Raw genomic sequence first — 17815 nt, forward strand, 5'->3', positions numbered from 1 at the left:
GATGACATCATGGCTGTGGATCACTTTTCGCACCTGTGGATCCCATAGACGGTAACCCATCTCTCATGCATCTCCATAGCCAATGAAAATACATTTGACACTCTTAGGGTCTAGCTTATTTCGTTTATCCTTGGGCACATGGCAGAATACCTCACAGCCAAAGACACACAAATGATCATAAGAGGGGGCTTGCCTGCCCACATCTCCTTTGCAACCTAAAAGTCAATGCCACTGCTAGGCAACATGTTAATGAGATGCATTGCAGTAGTAACTGCCTCAGACCAAAAGTGCTACGATAAGCCAGCCTGGCTAAGCATGCTACGGACCCTTTCCTAAATGTTCTTATTCATGCGTTTAGCCATACCATTTTGGCATGGGGTGTAAGGGGTGGTCAACTGACACTTAATACCCCGCTCATCACAAAACTGCTCAAAAGTGCATTGTCAGAGGGGTTTTTGTCGAAAGGTCGAATCCACCGGGGATCAAAAGTAGAAATAGAGATAGGAGATGGAAGAGAAGATAGAGAATACCCAAGTGGTAAACACTACAAAGACAAATCACAATGAATTGGATCAAACTGTATTGAAAGAACCTGGAATCTTCGCACTACTCAGAAGCAATCTCCAGGCATTAGATCTCCTGGAGCTTCTTCGTAGAACAAAACGGGTATAAAAATTACAGCTCCTTCTCTGCTACTCGGAACCCAAATTTGATGGCTCCGTTGGCTCTGAAAGGGGGGTAAAACCCCAGGACACCTACTCATGCATCCTCTAGATCACTCCTTCTTTCAGTTCAATATGCAATTTTCAGCCTGTTTATAGCAATCGCGACACGCGCGATTTCGTCAATCTATTCCTCTTGTGAAAATCCCCTAATTGGCTGAAAAAGAAACTAGCTTTTTGCATGCCATCCTAATCTAGAGGTTTTTTTCCTAACTTTTTCGGATTTTTACAATAAATAATATCAAAAATAGTCTAAAATTATCCAAAAATCTAGTATTTTTTGGATAATCTATGCAACTCACACTAGTACTAATGGCTCAGATCACATTGACTCTCTAGATCAATAAAGAAGTTGGATGATGATGCATTCCATACTTTTTCACACTGTGTCCTCATATAACATCACGACATCTACCCCCTCTGAACCTGCACATCCTCCGGTATGTGCCAAAATCCTAGTTGTAAGCGGATTTTAAGTCCTCCTCATCATCTGCAACCATATCCTTTATTTCTTCATCTTCCATATCTTCCTGGCTAGCCCCTGTATCAGAACCACTATTTTCTTTCAATTCTAGCAACTCATAGGTAGTAGATTCCTGCCTTTTAAATAATTTGATTCTTTTCCCTGCTACCGGAAGTTTGATGGCTGTCCCATCCATGTCATTTAATGCATAAGTAGCATTATCAAACACTTGTCTTACCATATAGGATCCAAACCATCTTTTGGAAACTTTACATGTGGCACTATGCTGGTTATCTAAACTGCTATCATAAACCAATACCCAATCCCCATCTTGTATGGTTCTTAGTCTCAATCTATGTCTTTTGTCAAACCGTTTCTTGTTCTGTATCCTTTCTACCCTTAACTTTGCAGTTGTTGTCTCTATGTCTTCTGACTTTCTTTCCAACTCTCTAATGCATAAGGCCAATAACTCCTCTCGATTCAACTCTTCCTCCCAAGGTAACACACTCCATGTGACTTTCATCTCTTCTATCGGCATGATAGGTTTTTGACCATACATCAATTCTGTAGGCATATATCCTGTAACAACACTATGAGTTTTTCTGTCTGCCCACAAAGCATAAGGGAGCAATCGTGGCCACTCTTTTACCTTCTCTCCACATGCTTTTGCAAATTCCTTCACAATAGGTGGGTGATCTCTTTCATTTTTTCCATTTCCTTCAGGGTTATAGGCTGAAGTTAAAGCAAGCTTTATCCCCAACCATGCAAAGAAATCATGAGCTTCATCTGCATCCAACTCACCCCTATCTGCTGTAATTATGCCTGAAATGCCATCATTTTCAGCTTACAACCCCAATGCTCTCAGTTTCTTAGTAGCCCGTTTCATAGATATCCAGTCAGCCCTACACATAGCTTCCATAGGCTTAAACCACCATGAACTGTTTGCTGTAAACTGATAATTACCAATGGTAAATACATGCTTCATTTCATCAAGAGGCAAGTACACCCATTGAGCAGCACTACTGTTGCCCCGCATTACAGCAGTGCTTAATGAAAATCCAGGTCTTTGAATTCCCTTGCATTTGGAACCAAAGGAGACTCTCAAAGCTTATCCCGATTTCTAGGATGATTAACACGAACAATAAGAAAGTAGACTTCTTTTCTCCCATCCTTGCTTCTGACTCTTGCATAAGCAGAACCATCATCAAGCGCCTTTGTTTCCATACGCACACCTGTAATATAGGGCTGTCCCAAAATCACTGCATATGAGGAATTATCTTACAAAAATAAGTGTTTCTCTTCCTGTACATCACCAATCATCACTTTTACATTAGGACATGTAGCATAGAGCTCCCCTGAAGAATTATTTGCAGCCCTCATTCACTAACCATGATCAGTGTCTACAGACTATGCACCATTTTCATACAATCCCCGCTCATTTATCTCAAACCCATGGTCAAGCAAAGCAACACAAGGAGTTTCACGTTTCCCTATTTTTACTATCATTTTAGTGGTAGCTCTAGCCCAATGATTTCCTGTGTAGTGACTTCAAGTAATGAGTCCTAGAGTCTCTTCTCCATATTGTTGCATTTACCTTACTCCACCATGCATATTGCTACAAGACAATGCATTTTCAGCCACTTTCTTCTCTTTTCCACATGATGTCCATTGATTAGTAGCATCGTGCATAGACAATCCTGTACTTACTTCATGCTCATAATTAGCCTGAATACCCAACAAACCAGTTTCCTCTTCAAATTGCAGCAATGCACTAGTGGTATCACCAAGAAACTGATGCTTCCTCTTAATTATGTCAATGATCTCATCATGAAATTCTCACTTGGCAATGCCAAGCACCTCTCCCAAGGTAAATTCCACCCGACTGTTTAAGATCCGTTCTTCAAGAACCTTCTTAAGATCTATGGCTGTCTCAATGTCAGATTGCAACTTATATCATGGCTGCTTGCCCTTCTTTTTGCCCTCTTGTTTGTTATCCTGTTTTTGCTCTTGACTAACCTCTTCCATAACATGCTCGGGAGGTGGCTGATTTGCAAATTTAAGCTTATCCACACTTCTTCTTGTCATTCTTTTAGATTTCCCTGCAATATCTTCATGTTTTGTACCTTTGCTAAATATGCATACACTGAATATGCATCTACCGGTGATTCCCAACCAGTTATGCCATGAATGTCTTGCCCTGCATCAAACATTTCACTATCAGTGACCTTTCTCTTTTCAGCTGCATGTAAAGCATGTGTCCATATTTTGGCCTTTGGACCAACCATCACTTGGCCATGCATTCTATCCAACTATAGACCAAAAGTAGAAGCATGTACCGCAGCATAAGCATTTTGGACAGCCAAGTCTTCCAACAACTTTTGCATACCTCCTTTTCCAAAATTCAAAGCAAGAGGCAATCCCGTTTCTTGTGCATGGATCTTGCCATCTTTCCAAAAGATGAGCTATCGTGCCAAGGCCTCCTGATAGGCAGCACAATCCTTTCTCTCATGCTGCCAACTGTCATACCACATACATCTTTTTCCAAGTTTAGGGACTGCTGCCCGTCCCCTTTCCTCTTGTCCTTTTTCATCCAATTTTGCAACCTTCAATTGAAGATCCCGCATCCCTTTGACCAATTCATCCAAGACATCTTCCCTAACAGAGGGAACAATAGCAGGTACAACCATAGGGTTAGCCACAGAAGTAGGTGGCTTACTGGATACATCAACTGTCTTGCCCATAATAGTGGGCAAGCTAGAGACATGCAATCTTTCTCTTCTTCTATGCTTCTTCACAAGTGCAGTAACAACTTCCTTGACATGTCTCCACTCTGTTTTCAAACCTGTCTCTGTAGTCTGATCCTCCAACAAATCATCAAGTTTCTCTTGAAGCTCAAGATCAGCTGCCATAGAAACAATTCAATTTTCTAACTTACAAGAGCTTGCTATTCTGCAAGATCCAACTGCTCAAATCGACTTTCAAATTCTCTTAACGATTCCATACCCACAAGACCCTTATTGGGTTGTAAAACCCACTCTTGAAAAGTCTTGCGTGTAATCAAACTAGTGTCCTCAATGTGAAATTATTCCCTGAGTGTCTTCTTGAAGGCTACCCAGTCTGCATCCTACAAGTATAATTCAGTAATCCGTGCTTTCAGTTCATGAACAGTAGCACATACAAAATACCGACTCCATGCAGATTGAGCCACCCCAAAGAATTCCATCTTCTGAGCATAGGTATATACATATTCAGATACATTCCTGCCAATGAATAACTTCACTTCATGCTCAACTACTTGCAAAGCATTCATCACAACACTTTCTGTTTAAGCTGAAGCTTGCATCACCTGTTGTTGTTGTACCTGCATAAGCATATTCATATTTTGCACTAACTATTGCAAAACATCACTGGAAAATGTATTCGCAAATTCTCCCATCTTGTCTTTCCTTCTTCTGACGACCTTTCACGTCGGGTTTACCAATGTCGAAGGGGTTTTTGTCGAAAGGTCGAATCCACCGGGGATCAGAAGTAGAAGGAAGTAGGGATAGAAGATGGAAGAGAAGATAGAGAATATCCAAGTGGTAAACACTACAAAGACAAATCACAATGAATTGAATCAATATGTATTGAAAGAACCTGGAATCTTCGCACTACTCAAAAGCAATCTCTAGGCATTAGATCTCCTGGAGCTTCTTCGTAGAACAAAACGTGCATAAAAATTACAGCTCCTTCTCTACTGCTCGGAACCCAAATCTGATGGCTCCATTGGCTCCGAAAGGGGGGTAAAACCCTTGGACACTTGCTCACGGATCCTCCAGATCACTCCTTCTTCTTTCAGTTCAATCTGCAGTTTTCAGCCTGTTTACAGCAATCGCAACGCGGCGATTTTGTCAATCTATCCCTCTTGTGGAAATCCCCTAATTGGCTGAAAAAGCAACTAGCTTTTTGCATGCCATCCTAATCTAGATGTTTTTTTTCTAACTTTTTCAGATTTTTACAATAAATAATATCAAAAATAGGCTAAAATTATCCAAAAATCTAGTATTTTTAGATAATCCATGCAATTCACACTAGTACTAATGGCTCAGATCACATTGACTCTCTAGATCAATAAAGAAGTCGAATAATGTTGCATTCCATACTTTTTCACACTGTGTCCTCATAACATCACGACAATGTGATACATACTCACCCCCATTATCTGATCTTAGGCATTTTAGCCTTTTCTCGGACTGTTTTTCTGCTAATGCGAGCCAACGTTGAAATGTGTCTAAGACATTGGATTTTCTCTTTATGGGATAAGCCCAAACCTTAGGTGAGTAATCATCTATGAAAGTAACAAAGTACTTTTCCCCACCAAGTGACTGACAAGGCATGGGTCCACATACATTTGAGTGCACAAGAGCCAAGGGATCACCCATGTATTTCTTACCAGACTTTTTATGCATATTTCTAGTCTGCCTGCCATACAAACAATGATCACAATAATCAAAATGCGAAGAGTCAAAAGGCGGAAGATACTGAAAAGCACTGAGCATTTTCATTCCTTTAAGAGACATATGCCCCAAACGAGCATGCCAAAGGGATACATGGGGAATAGAATCCAAGACAAAACATGATCCAATGTAGCTCCAAATACAAGTAAGGGATAGAGGCTACTAGACTTGGCACCTCTTGCAAGTACAAGTGTGCCACGAGTAATCTTCCATGCAAAGTCTCCAAAAGATACAAAATACACTGCATCATCAAGTTGTCCAGCTGACATAAGGCTGTGAGTCAAGGTACATGGCATACATCATGCAAAACACAAGAGCTGCTAGAAGGAAACTACAACCTAACATCTCCAATGCCCACAATGTCAAGAGACCTGTCATCACCAAGACGCATATAACTAGACATGGTACGATAGGTATGAAACCAATCTCGATAAGGTGTCACATGAAAGGACACACCTGAATCCAAGAGCCAGCACTACGCATACATAGAATGTATCTCGGAAGTCTGTAAGGCATCGCATGAAGAAGCTACAAGTATGTAATCATCATTTGAATCAGTGGCCTGCATGACATTAACCTCTTCTATCTTCACACTAGACTTTGCAGGTACTATGTTGTGCTCAGAAGACTTTTCATGCACTTTATCTTTTCCCTTTTCCTTGCGCTTATTATCATGCATTTTATGGCACTACGGCCTAATATATCCTGCTTTCCCACAATAATGACATGTAAGATCATACTTCCGTCCACGAGACTTACTGCGATCATATGACTTGGACCTGGACTTCTGAGAGTCCCTGTCCTTATGATCATTATCATGCCTGCCATGTCTGCCATCTCTAACTGTCAATGCAAGAGCGGGAAGCATCATTGTTTTTCCTATTGATTTTTTCAATTAATAAAGCACTCTCAACATCTTTGATTTTCAGCCCATCAAGCTTGTTCGTATATATGGCAGTGTGGAAGACATCCCATGATTCAAGAAGGGTGCCAAGCAGAAATAATAGGTGCAAGTTCTCATTGAACTCAATACCCTATGACAACAGATTCTTCATGAGAGCATGAAATTGACTAAAATGAGATGATAGGGATGACCCCTCCATGCGAAGGTCCATTAACTGCTTCAGCCAATATATCTATGACGCAGGACTCTACTCCGCATAAAGCTCCTGAATTTTCTCTGATAAGTCCTATGTCTAACTCTCATCTTCAACAACATTATGATGGACCTCTTCTGAGAGTGACAAAATAATGGTAGACTTGCATAGCTCATCAACTTCCATCGAAACATCATCATCCATATCCTTAGTTTGACACCTTTGAAATGCAAGGGTTACAACTTTTGTACGAAAACTTGCCATATTTGGGACTTCCAATACCCATAGTTGGTACCATCCAACTTGGCAATGTTAAAGAGAGTTGTGTCTTTTAGATGACCAGCCATACTGTCCCAAATCAATGCAAAAAGGCAAAATTGCAAGTTGTTATAATTAGCAAAAAGTGCACTAAAACCATTTCTAGAATTGGCTGAAAGAGTGGATTTTACCAAGAAAAGCACATGTCCACCAAATATGACCAAGTTAACATCAAATATGAAGCATTACCCTCAGAGAAGTGCTCAAAATTTGCATATTTTAACTTGCTGTAATAAATGACAGATTTCAGTAAATGAGAGCTAACTGTGCCAAAGCGAATCCCAAGTCAATCATATACTGCCAAGACCATAACCAGCATCATGCGGGCATAACATAGACATATGATAGTCGATAAGCATGAATCCAACACCCAAACATGTCATGAAATATCTGCCCAGTGAGTAGGCACACCCCTAGTCAACGGAGCAAAGTGTGCCTGCCACTACCAAGACTTGACACAAGTAGGTGTCAGCTCACAAGGAAAGGGACCCAAGTCAAAGAGTCAGCTCATAAGCATCGAAAGGAACCAAGACATATGAACCATGCATTATCCCAAAGGGTAAGAAAACCCAAATAGTCTCAAAAGCTCAAATAGCATAGACCGCCTGCTCAATGTCTGGCAAGCATCCAAAGACGCTCCCATTGGCACAAAAGCCGTAAATATCAAGCAACAAAGCTCGAACAAATCATGTACAAGCACCAGTGACAAGTGTCAAAGATCAAGCATCAATGAGACATCCGGGACATGGAGGCAGTGTGACATCCATATGTAGCATCCATAGACATCAAGTATATCCCAAATAAACTCTGGCAAGCCAATAAATCTCCAAAATATGCTCTAGAAAATTGAATGTCAAGCCCAAGTAAAGCTCCAATAGCATCCAAGCTCAAACAATGTAACTAACATAGGTAGGCGACATGAGCATAAGTGCATGTCCAAAGCGGTCAAGCATAGACCAATAAGTGCCAAGATATATCCAAGGTAAATATCCAAATGCTATGGAAAGCGGAGCTCAAGCTCAACCAAAGATTAAGAAGCAATGTCAAACTCTTTTCCAATCCCCGATGGTCAATACATCAATGTACATCTCCAAGACATGACCCGAATAACATAGGCATAAGCATACACGAGTAGAATAGCTTCAGCCCAACTATTTACAGTAGACATTCACTGCTCCAAACTGAGTATTTCAGGCCTCAAATCAGTATCAAAATGATGGAAATCCATTAACATAGCATCTCCATACATGTAGACATCATCCGAGCATCAATATGCATCAAATGATCAATCCCTGTAAGCATAGACTAGAGATAAGTGCTGCCCTGTTTTGGCCAAATCTGGGACTATTTAAAATAATCAATGGCTGAGCTAAATCAGCTCCAAATGTGTCTCACATAAGAGGCATAATATCCACAAGTGATCTGGTATCAATAGACATCAGTAGAAGCATCACATAAGCCATAGACATACAAATACATGCTGTCTCAGACCTGAAATCTATTGCATAATATTCTATCATCAGAATTTGGCAAATCCGACATCACCATCGCTTTTGGAGCATGCCAAAATCCCAACTTAGACTCTTATCTTGCATGAATTGGGTTCTGAATGCCCGATATATGACAAAAAGAGTGATTTTTGAGCCACTTTTGCAAACAAGCGCAAATAAAACGTGAGCATCTTGCTGTACTTGAGGGTCCAAATCAAGGTGGGTAGGGGATAAGCAAGAGCCCAATGAAGGCTTACACAATCCTAGGACAAGTCCAAGTAAGAGGTGAAGAGAACAAGCTTCAATGATGGAAGCTATGGCTGCCTCTTCATGAAACCTTACTGTTCATGTCAAAGAATGGCCGAGAACTGAGTGAGAAGCAAGCTCTCATACCTTGTGTAGATGACGGGGAAGGCCGGGAAGCGCTTGCGAAGGACCTACTCTGATACCAATTAAAAGATGAGAAGGATCAAAGCTTGCACGCGAGAGCTATGGCGGGAGAGCAAGAGCAAGAAAGAGAGAGATAAGAAATGGGAACTCCAATAACTACAATGTGTGGTTGGGCCCTCCTTTATTCAAACTGTCACTAAAAGAATAAAGAATAAGTGACTATGATGGGCGCCCGCCACCTGTAGTGTGCAGTGGCGAGTACTGTTAGTGTAGTAATACACGGGTGGCTAGGCGAAGGCGCCTTTACCCCCAACATTCTTGATGAGAGGAAGGATGTTTCTTGCATGTTTTTGAGGGCACGAGCATTGTAGATGCCACCATGAGGCTTGTTTTCTTGGTAGATTTGGTGTTGTCCATTGGGCTTCTCACTTTTTGGTGATCTTGCCGTGGGGACTCATGGATGTTCTTGAAGCTTGCAAATGGGCTTCTACCATTGCAAATCTGAAGCCAAAGAAGAATGACACGAAAGTGGTGCTAACTGTGAAGTGGATAGAGAAGAAGATATTGTTAGATAAGTGAAATGTCAAATCGAAGAGGTCAGGATGCAACAATTTTTAGATCTAAAATTCCATGGCCATTACAAGGATCATCTTTACCCTTACTGTGCTGCCATGTACATGACCTATCAATTCTATGCTAGAATCTCTCTCATCTTGCAGTATTGAGGGTCGAGGTAGTTCTTCTGGGTTGGTGGGGCAGAAGGCCTAGCCAATCGCCTGGTGATCCTGCATGCGTCAAGCTTGAGGGGTGTTTGTATCGTCTTCGTCTACCGCTTGCCTCAACAAAGTAATAATATGAAGCACTAGCCTGCATGCTCTGCCAACTGTGGCTCTTACCTCTCCCCGGGGATTCATGACCAGCAATGTCAATTTCTTCTTCAGAATCATCTCGACCCATCCCTTTGATGATGGAGTGGTTCATGCGCCTCCTCTGCAGTGACACGCTTATGACAGTAATGGCGGCGGATTGCTAAGTTCATTCATCCTGAACCCCGTTGGGCTATGGGAAAGTGAAGGCTACTCCCATCTCCTTCTTCATCGTCCCCTTCCATCTCCAACACCCTCTATGAGTCGGGCGAGGGTATCTTCACCAGCCTGTCTATCCTCTTCCCCCAACCCATTCCACATTTCTTCCATGGCATCAGCAACAATAGCGGCAGCCGTACATATGCAGAAAATCACAACGTCGTTGCAGTGAGCAACCAAAGTTCTGCATCTTGATGACTTGGCCGTGGTGCCAGCAATGATGTGGTTTTGACAATTGCCATGACATCGTCAACATCAACTCTGTTTGATTCTTCTTCACACTCCTTTCGTTCCGTGTGCGGCAATCTTCTTGACCTTATCTTTTTTATCCTCCACGTAACATATCAATCACAATGTCTTGTCTTTAGAAAACATTAGCAATTAAACGTTTCAAAAAAAATACACCTTCCTTAAATCCTATTTGTGTCCTCTCCTTTCTTTCCCTCATAGACATGGATTTAAAGGCAATTCATATGCTCTTCGTACTCTATCAAGAACCTTCTTCACAACATACAAGATTTCCTATAAGTTATCTTTTGAGTGTTTTTTTTTCTATTTTAATATTCATAATAAAAAATTCCTCTCTTTTTCCTTGTCCTTACTAAAAGGAACTGTGTGGAGTGCGTAATTGCAATATCTTTTGTGAGGGATGCTCAATGATTATATTTTTTCCGGGTTTCAATGAGCTTCATGGTGTGGTTGTGAATCAACCTATCTTGGGTGTGAAGTTATTTTTGTGTGCAAGTTGGATTAAGAACCCTATCTTTTGTGTGTTAAGTGGATTTTTCTTGTGGTGAGATTTTAACTCTAGGCTCAATGTCCTAGTTGTGTGTATTTTTGTATGATTATTTTCCTTCCCTATCCAATGACAATTCAAAGATGATGACGAAAAGAAATGAAGATTGAAGAAAGAAGATGAAGATTTTTCAAGTGCTGAATGTGATTCTTCTTTTTTAAAAAAACAAGGATGCTTCACACTTAAGTGTGGGAGGAATGATGACCGGGAAATTTGTGCAAATAAAGGCACAAAAATGTGCTCACATGGAAACAACTTTTTGTAAAATGGCTCATTGAAAATGTAACTCTTTGGCAAAACTTTCAAATATGAAGCAATCTAACAATGTGGATCCTTAGGCTCGCATCTTAAAATATGGAAAGGAAAAGGAATGGTCAACACCTTTATCCCATTCTCAAAATAAAGGGTCTTTTAGACCTTAGCCAAGATGTATGCAAATTCAATTTTATATATCAAGAAAGGAAAATAAAAAGGCTTGTTGGGTGATTTGAGGGGGTGGGAGGTTGAGGTGGTTACATTCTCTCTCTTCCCCTCTCGCACTTCACTTCCCTCTCTCCCATTTTGGCACAACTCTTGGTCTCTTTCCTTTCTTGTGCTTTCTTGCTTTATCTCTTCCATGGAAGAAGAAGGAGAGAGTGAGGATGAAGATGATGGTCATATTTCTTGTGTGCCAAATTCTTGTGTGTATTAGCATGGCTTCTTGGTGAGAGGAAGTATTTTTCTTGCAAGTTTTTGAGGGCACGGGCATTGTAGATGCAACCATGAGGCATGTTTTCTTGGTAGATTCATCGATGCTGTCCATTGGGCTTCTCACTTAGTTAGGGTTAGAAGCATAGTTACTTTTTTAAAATAGGCCTTCTCTTTCAAGCTCTTATTGAGGCTTTCATGGTGGCTTCCAAGAAGCCCTTCCTTCTGCTATCCAGGGTCTCTATCTTTCTCTGCGACCATGGGGAAAGTATTCAATGACTTCTCAATAACATATAGAGTACCAGCTTGCCAAGATCATTTGTATGAGTGCTATAGTAGAGCAAGCCCAACAATTTCTATGCAATTTGTATTAATCCCCACATTGATTCTCTCCTTCATCAACAAGCTTCAACTTTGTTATGGTGATTACTAATCAAGTTGAACATTCTTGACAAGTAGGGCAGCATCTCTTTCAACATTTTGAGCTCTCTCTTTCACATTTGCAAATCATACTATGGTAGAAATTGGGCAACAACTTTCATGGTAAAGAATCTTGAAGAATGTCACAGGATTACTCATCTTCCTAATCCTAAGGCTTGCTTATTAGTCATGGACCATCAATGGTATCAAGATTGAGCCATTTCTTCATGTCTATAAGTTTTTTTCTACTTCCATAGTTCATGGATAGCAAGGTATTGTTGAATTTCTCCTAGATCCTTCGAGAATTGTCAAGAAAGCTTGCATACAAAGACAGAGGACATTCTTCAAGAGAGCATTGAGGTGGAATACCATCAAGATGGAAGAATTTGAAGAGATTTCAACCTATCAAGCATAATGGAATTCAAGCATCCAAGAAGGCTAAAAGCACCTAATCTTCAAAGGCCTTTAAGCAAAGGATGGGCTGAGTTCAATGGAATCATGGAGCATGGAGCTTATGGAATGAATTGGAAATTTTTCCTTTACTAGTGGCTAAGGCTTGATTCTAATTGAATCTTCCATGTTCTTCAAGCTTATAAGAGGTGTTTCATTCGCTTTTCATCTCTAAGATCTCTCTACATCCACTTGCTCAAGCTCTTCCATTTGTTTATGAGAGATATTGGTCATTTGAGCTTCTAAATGAAACATAGATTAGATATTAATACCTCTTTAGGTAAATCAAAGTTTCTACAACGAAATTCAGCATTGATTTCATTTCAATTCAATCATCATTGCCATTTTGTATGCTTTTATGCATAAGCCTAATTTGACGTTTTGATTCTCTTATATGCAAGAAATAAATGGTAAAGGGTAAGTATTGCAATCAGTGAGTCACTGATTTACAATGGTAAGACCCTTAGCCAATCCCATTTTTCAATTCTCTTTTCATCAATCAAATCTATGCCTATGATTGAAGGCTGGAAAAATCATTTTAGTAATGCATATTGTCCATGTTTTCTTAGAGTAGAATGCTCTTACCATGAAAATTCCCATTGAGGAAAAAGATGGATGCTAGGGGATATCGTGGGACAAAAGGGAGGTAACCCTTCCTCACTATCAAAGATCCTAAAGGGGTGTGACCAATTGTCCTAGAGGAACTTTGCTCACCTCTTGCTAATGCATCTAACCCCCCTCCAAGAGTTAGAATTCAACCACTTATTCCTCCAAGTAGGTTTCAAGCCAATTATCATAGGAGTGCCTCTAATCTTTCAAACCCCATTGGTAGCTATATGGACAAGAAGTCCTAAGCATTGAATGGGCAACAAGGCTTTGTAGAGATGGAACTCCATGCTAAAATTGTGTTGACCAAATATCGTGGCCATTCATCATCACCATTGATTCATAGGAGTGAACCTTAAATTTAGAGTCTTATTTTGATATTTTTCCTAAATATGATGACCAAAATATTCGCTTTTCTATACTTCACCTTGAGGGCTTTGCTCATACATGGTGGAGGTACATAAAGAGAAAAAATTAGCAGGTTGACAATTGGGAGGATTTCAAAGTAAAAATGGCTCAAGTATTTGTGTCTCCCATTGAGAAAGAAAAATTGGCTTGGAGATGGTAATAGTTGGATCAAAGAAGTCTATCCATTAGAGAGTATACCAACCTGTTCTTGAACCTTACCATGTATGTAGAAAGTGTGAGTGATGATGCAAAGTACATCTAAGGTCTAGAGCCTAGTTTGTCAAATGATGTTATGGCCTAAAAACATGCCACACTATTCCAGGATATTGAACTAAGTAGAGAGGTATGCTCAAAAGTATAGAAAGGATATCCTTATGTAGGCTTCTTTTGGACAGCAAAAAGGGTTGTTGGTAAATAGGGCAACTTTGGTGGCAATTATGGTGGATCTATTACTTCATTTGGTATATTGAAAGTTCCCACATATCCTACTTTTAATGCTTCCAGATATTGCAAAGTAATTCAGAGCCAACAATCGCCATAAAGTTTAGCCTAAATGAGGTGATAGTTGACCCAAAAATAATTTAGCAAACAATGGCAAGTTCATACCCATGGATCTTTTTAGAGAGTGCAAGGAGAAGGATCTATGTTTCAAATGTGGTGAAATTTATATGTATAATCATGTGTCTAAGTTTACTTACAATAATGTAAAATACAAGAACGATAACGTGACAGTAATTGAGGATGTTTGATGAGGAAGTTATTAAAGAACCAACTGTGCCCTATGGGTGCACACATTTGCATACTACTACCACTACCCTTTGTTCTATTCCCATGGATGCTTGAACAAGTTCTAGGAACCCTAATACACTTTGTATGAAGGGTACCATTCATGGAAAGGATGAATATCCTAAAAGACAATGGTAGTACACAGTTTTGTAAATAAGTCAGTTTTGTGAACAAGTTGCATTATTTTTTCACTAATTTATAGTAGCCCATATAGCCAATGGTAAAAAGGAAATCAGCACCCAAATGTGTCCATAGGTTCCCATTTAGTTGGCTGAAAATTATGAAGCAAAAAGTGAACATAATTACTTGAAAATGGGACATAGATGTAGTACTTGCATATAATTGGTTAATGACCTTAGGGAGGATTGCTATGGGATTCTCATTATTGTATATGGAGTTTGCCATTGATGGGCAACCTATCCATCTACATGGAATACCCAGTAAATCAAATTTTTAGCTTATCACCATTAAGCAGTTCAAGGAGTATAAGAAACACTCTCAAATTTTTAGTCTACACATGAACAAAGAGGTTGAGGATTAGTCCAAGTATTCATTTGATCATCCAGCATTAAAATCTCTACTTGAGTACAAGGACTTGTTTGAGATGCCTATGTCATTACATTCCAAGAGGGCAATGTATCACCCTATAGACTTAGAGCCACATTCCAAGCTAATCAATAAGCCACCCTACATATTTTCTAAATTTGAGTGCAAAGAACTGGCCAAGAAAATCAAGGAGCTTCAAGAGGTGGGATTCATTAAGCCTAGTTTTTTTCCATATGCTTCATCAGTCTTGTTGGTGAATAAGAAAGATGGATCCTTTAGGATGTGTATAGATTATAAGGATCTAAACAAGATCATAGTGAAGAATAGGTATCCAATTCCTAGAGTGGATGATTTGCATGATGAGCTCAAGGGGGCTAAGTTCTTTACCAAGATTGACTTGAGATCAAGACATCATCAAATCCACATGAGAGATTGTGATGCAATGAAAATATCCTTTAGGACTGATCTAGATTATACCATTTCTTGGTGATGCCATTTGGGCTTACAAATGCCACAAGTACCTTCCATAGTTTGATGAACAAGACCTTGTAGCCTTTCTAAGTTTGTCATTGTATTCTTTGATGACATACTAATTTATAGCAAGACATTGGAGCACCATTTGTTACATATGAGGAAGGTTTTTGATGTGTTGAGGCACTATAGACTCTTTGCTAAGGATAAAATTTGTCCATTCATGCAAACAAAAGTGGAGTACTTAGGCCATATTGTTAGTGAGAAATTGATACAGGTTGATCCTAAGAAGGTATAGTGTATCAGACATTGGCTAACACCTACAAGTGCTACTTCACTCTGAGAATTTCTTGATCTATCATCATTCTACCACAAGTTTATTAAGTAGCATTATGCGTTTGTAGTAGCTCCTTTGACTAACAAGTTGAAGAATAAAGCCTTCTTTTGGGATGCCCTTGCAGATTGTAGCTTCAACTAGTTAAAGGACCTTCTTTCTTCTGATCGGAGCATGTCTTTACACTATACGGATTACTATAGGTGATTGTGCATGACAGGGTTACAAAGTTCATGAGTAACTTTTCGCAAGTAGTATACAGCTCCATGAGTACTAAGTTGGCTCCTTCTATAGCCTATCATCTCTATAGAAGACATCATGATGGCTAGGAAAAAATGGTAAATAAGTGGTTGGAGACTTTCCTTTTCCATTTCTGTCATGATGTGCATCATTTGTAGAAGATTGATGACCGGACAAAAAGGGTAAATAAGTGGTTGGAGACTTGCCTTTGTCATTTCTATCATGATGTGCATCATGCATGGGATTCCTTGTTACATTCGGCTGAGTTTGTCTATAACAACTCTACCTATGCTAATATTGGGGTTTCACCCTTTAAGGCTATGTATGGTTACAAGGTGCCCTTACCCACACTCATTTTTAGTGAGAAGATAAACCCTTATGAGGAAGAAAAATTGGAAAGAATGCAAATCCTTCTTAATGCAAGATGAATCTTAGGAAAGCCCAAGACCAAATGAAGATGTATGCTGATGAGAAGAGGTGACTTTGGAGTTCCAAGAAGAAGAGCTAGTTTTTCTTAATGAATGGTTCCAGCAACAAACTTGCTCACAAGTTTTATGGACCCCTACAAGAACTTGAAGCGTATTGGAGCCTTGGCATATAAACTAGAAGTGTACTCTTCCACGAGGATTCATAATGTGTTTCATATAAGCCAACTCAAACCATTTTATGGTACCCCGGTGGAAACAGTTAATGAGCTTCCTTCTATTGATGAAAAGTGTCTTATTCAATACAGCCTTGAGAAGATAATAGAATAGTGTGAGAAGAAGCTTTTCTCTCAATTTATCACTATGTGCTTGATTAAATGGAGAGGTTTGCTACTAGAGAAAGCTTGTTGGAGGTCTAATACTATTTTGGATGAGTTTCCATACATAGAGGATGCATTACTAGGGCTGGAGACAATCATGTGCAAACAAGGCTTAGACAACAATCTCTTTTAGAATAGTTTTTATTGTGTCTAATTTTTAGAAAAAATCCATTTAAATAGGATCAACATACTCTTTGATAGCTTCATTTTGACATATGGTATGCCCCATTTTGATTATTTTAGGAGTTATGGCAATTTTCATTCAACAAGGCAGGTTCTTCAAGTAGGTTGTCTATTCATTACATGGACTTTTTCTCCAACATCCAAGGGCTCAAACTCTCTTTTGAAGACATCAATATTGTATATATGGCAGAGGGTTCTCTTTATATCTTCATTTCAGTTAACAAATTTTAGTTTCTTCAAAAACCTTCGGGAAGGGATGGATTGTAAGAAGCTAGCTAACATATTATTTTAGAGAGAGATTATTAATAATACCTTGTCACAGTGATCTATGTAAAAGGTATGAGACATGTAATTTTCATCACTTTTGGAAATAATACAATTAGTGTCTCTCATCTCACCTCCTTCATAGCTTTCATGGCTTCTCTCTCTTCTATCCTATCTTTCTTTTGATCTTGGAGTGATCTGCAGATGGTCTGGGTTTTGTGGAGAACAACCTAATAATTTTGTGTGTGCTCCCTTGCAAGCACGTTTATTATCTATACAACACTGGAGTACTTTGCCACATGGGGGATTTTTATCTTCCCCCATAGTGTGATGAAAGGATATCAAATATTGTCAAGAAATTGTGTCAATAGAGAACAATACCACGATCTTCTAGATTTAGGCACATAAAAGTAAGTACTTTTGTGCTTTTATATTGCATGTAATAATGAAATTATACAAACTCAAGTAGATCTACCATTCATTCTCTGGCTAGTTTCTTTGTTTCTTTTAAAGATACACTTTCAATTGGCCATGCTCAAAAGGTTCCACCCTAAAGAGAAGCAAGGCATCGGACATGAGGCATTGTATTAACCATTCTACTGACATCTAGGCTGATCTCATAAGATTCAACAAAAATGACCCTCATCACAAATAAGCCAGTCAAAATTTTACGGAGAACTTGTTATGAGCTTATTACCTAGCTAATCCAAGCAAAAGATGAACAAAGTCACTTAGATATGCTCTGTGAGTCCAAATTC

Source organism: Lygodium microphyllum, chromosome 5, assembly GCF_053477565.2.
Source record: "Lygodium microphyllum isolate KBCC chromosome 5, Lygodium_microphyllum_v1.1.10, whole genome shotgun sequence".
In the NCBI taxonomy this organism is placed as follows: Eukaryota; Viridiplantae; Streptophyta; class Polypodiopsida; order Schizaeales; family Lygodiaceae; genus Lygodium; species Lygodium microphyllum.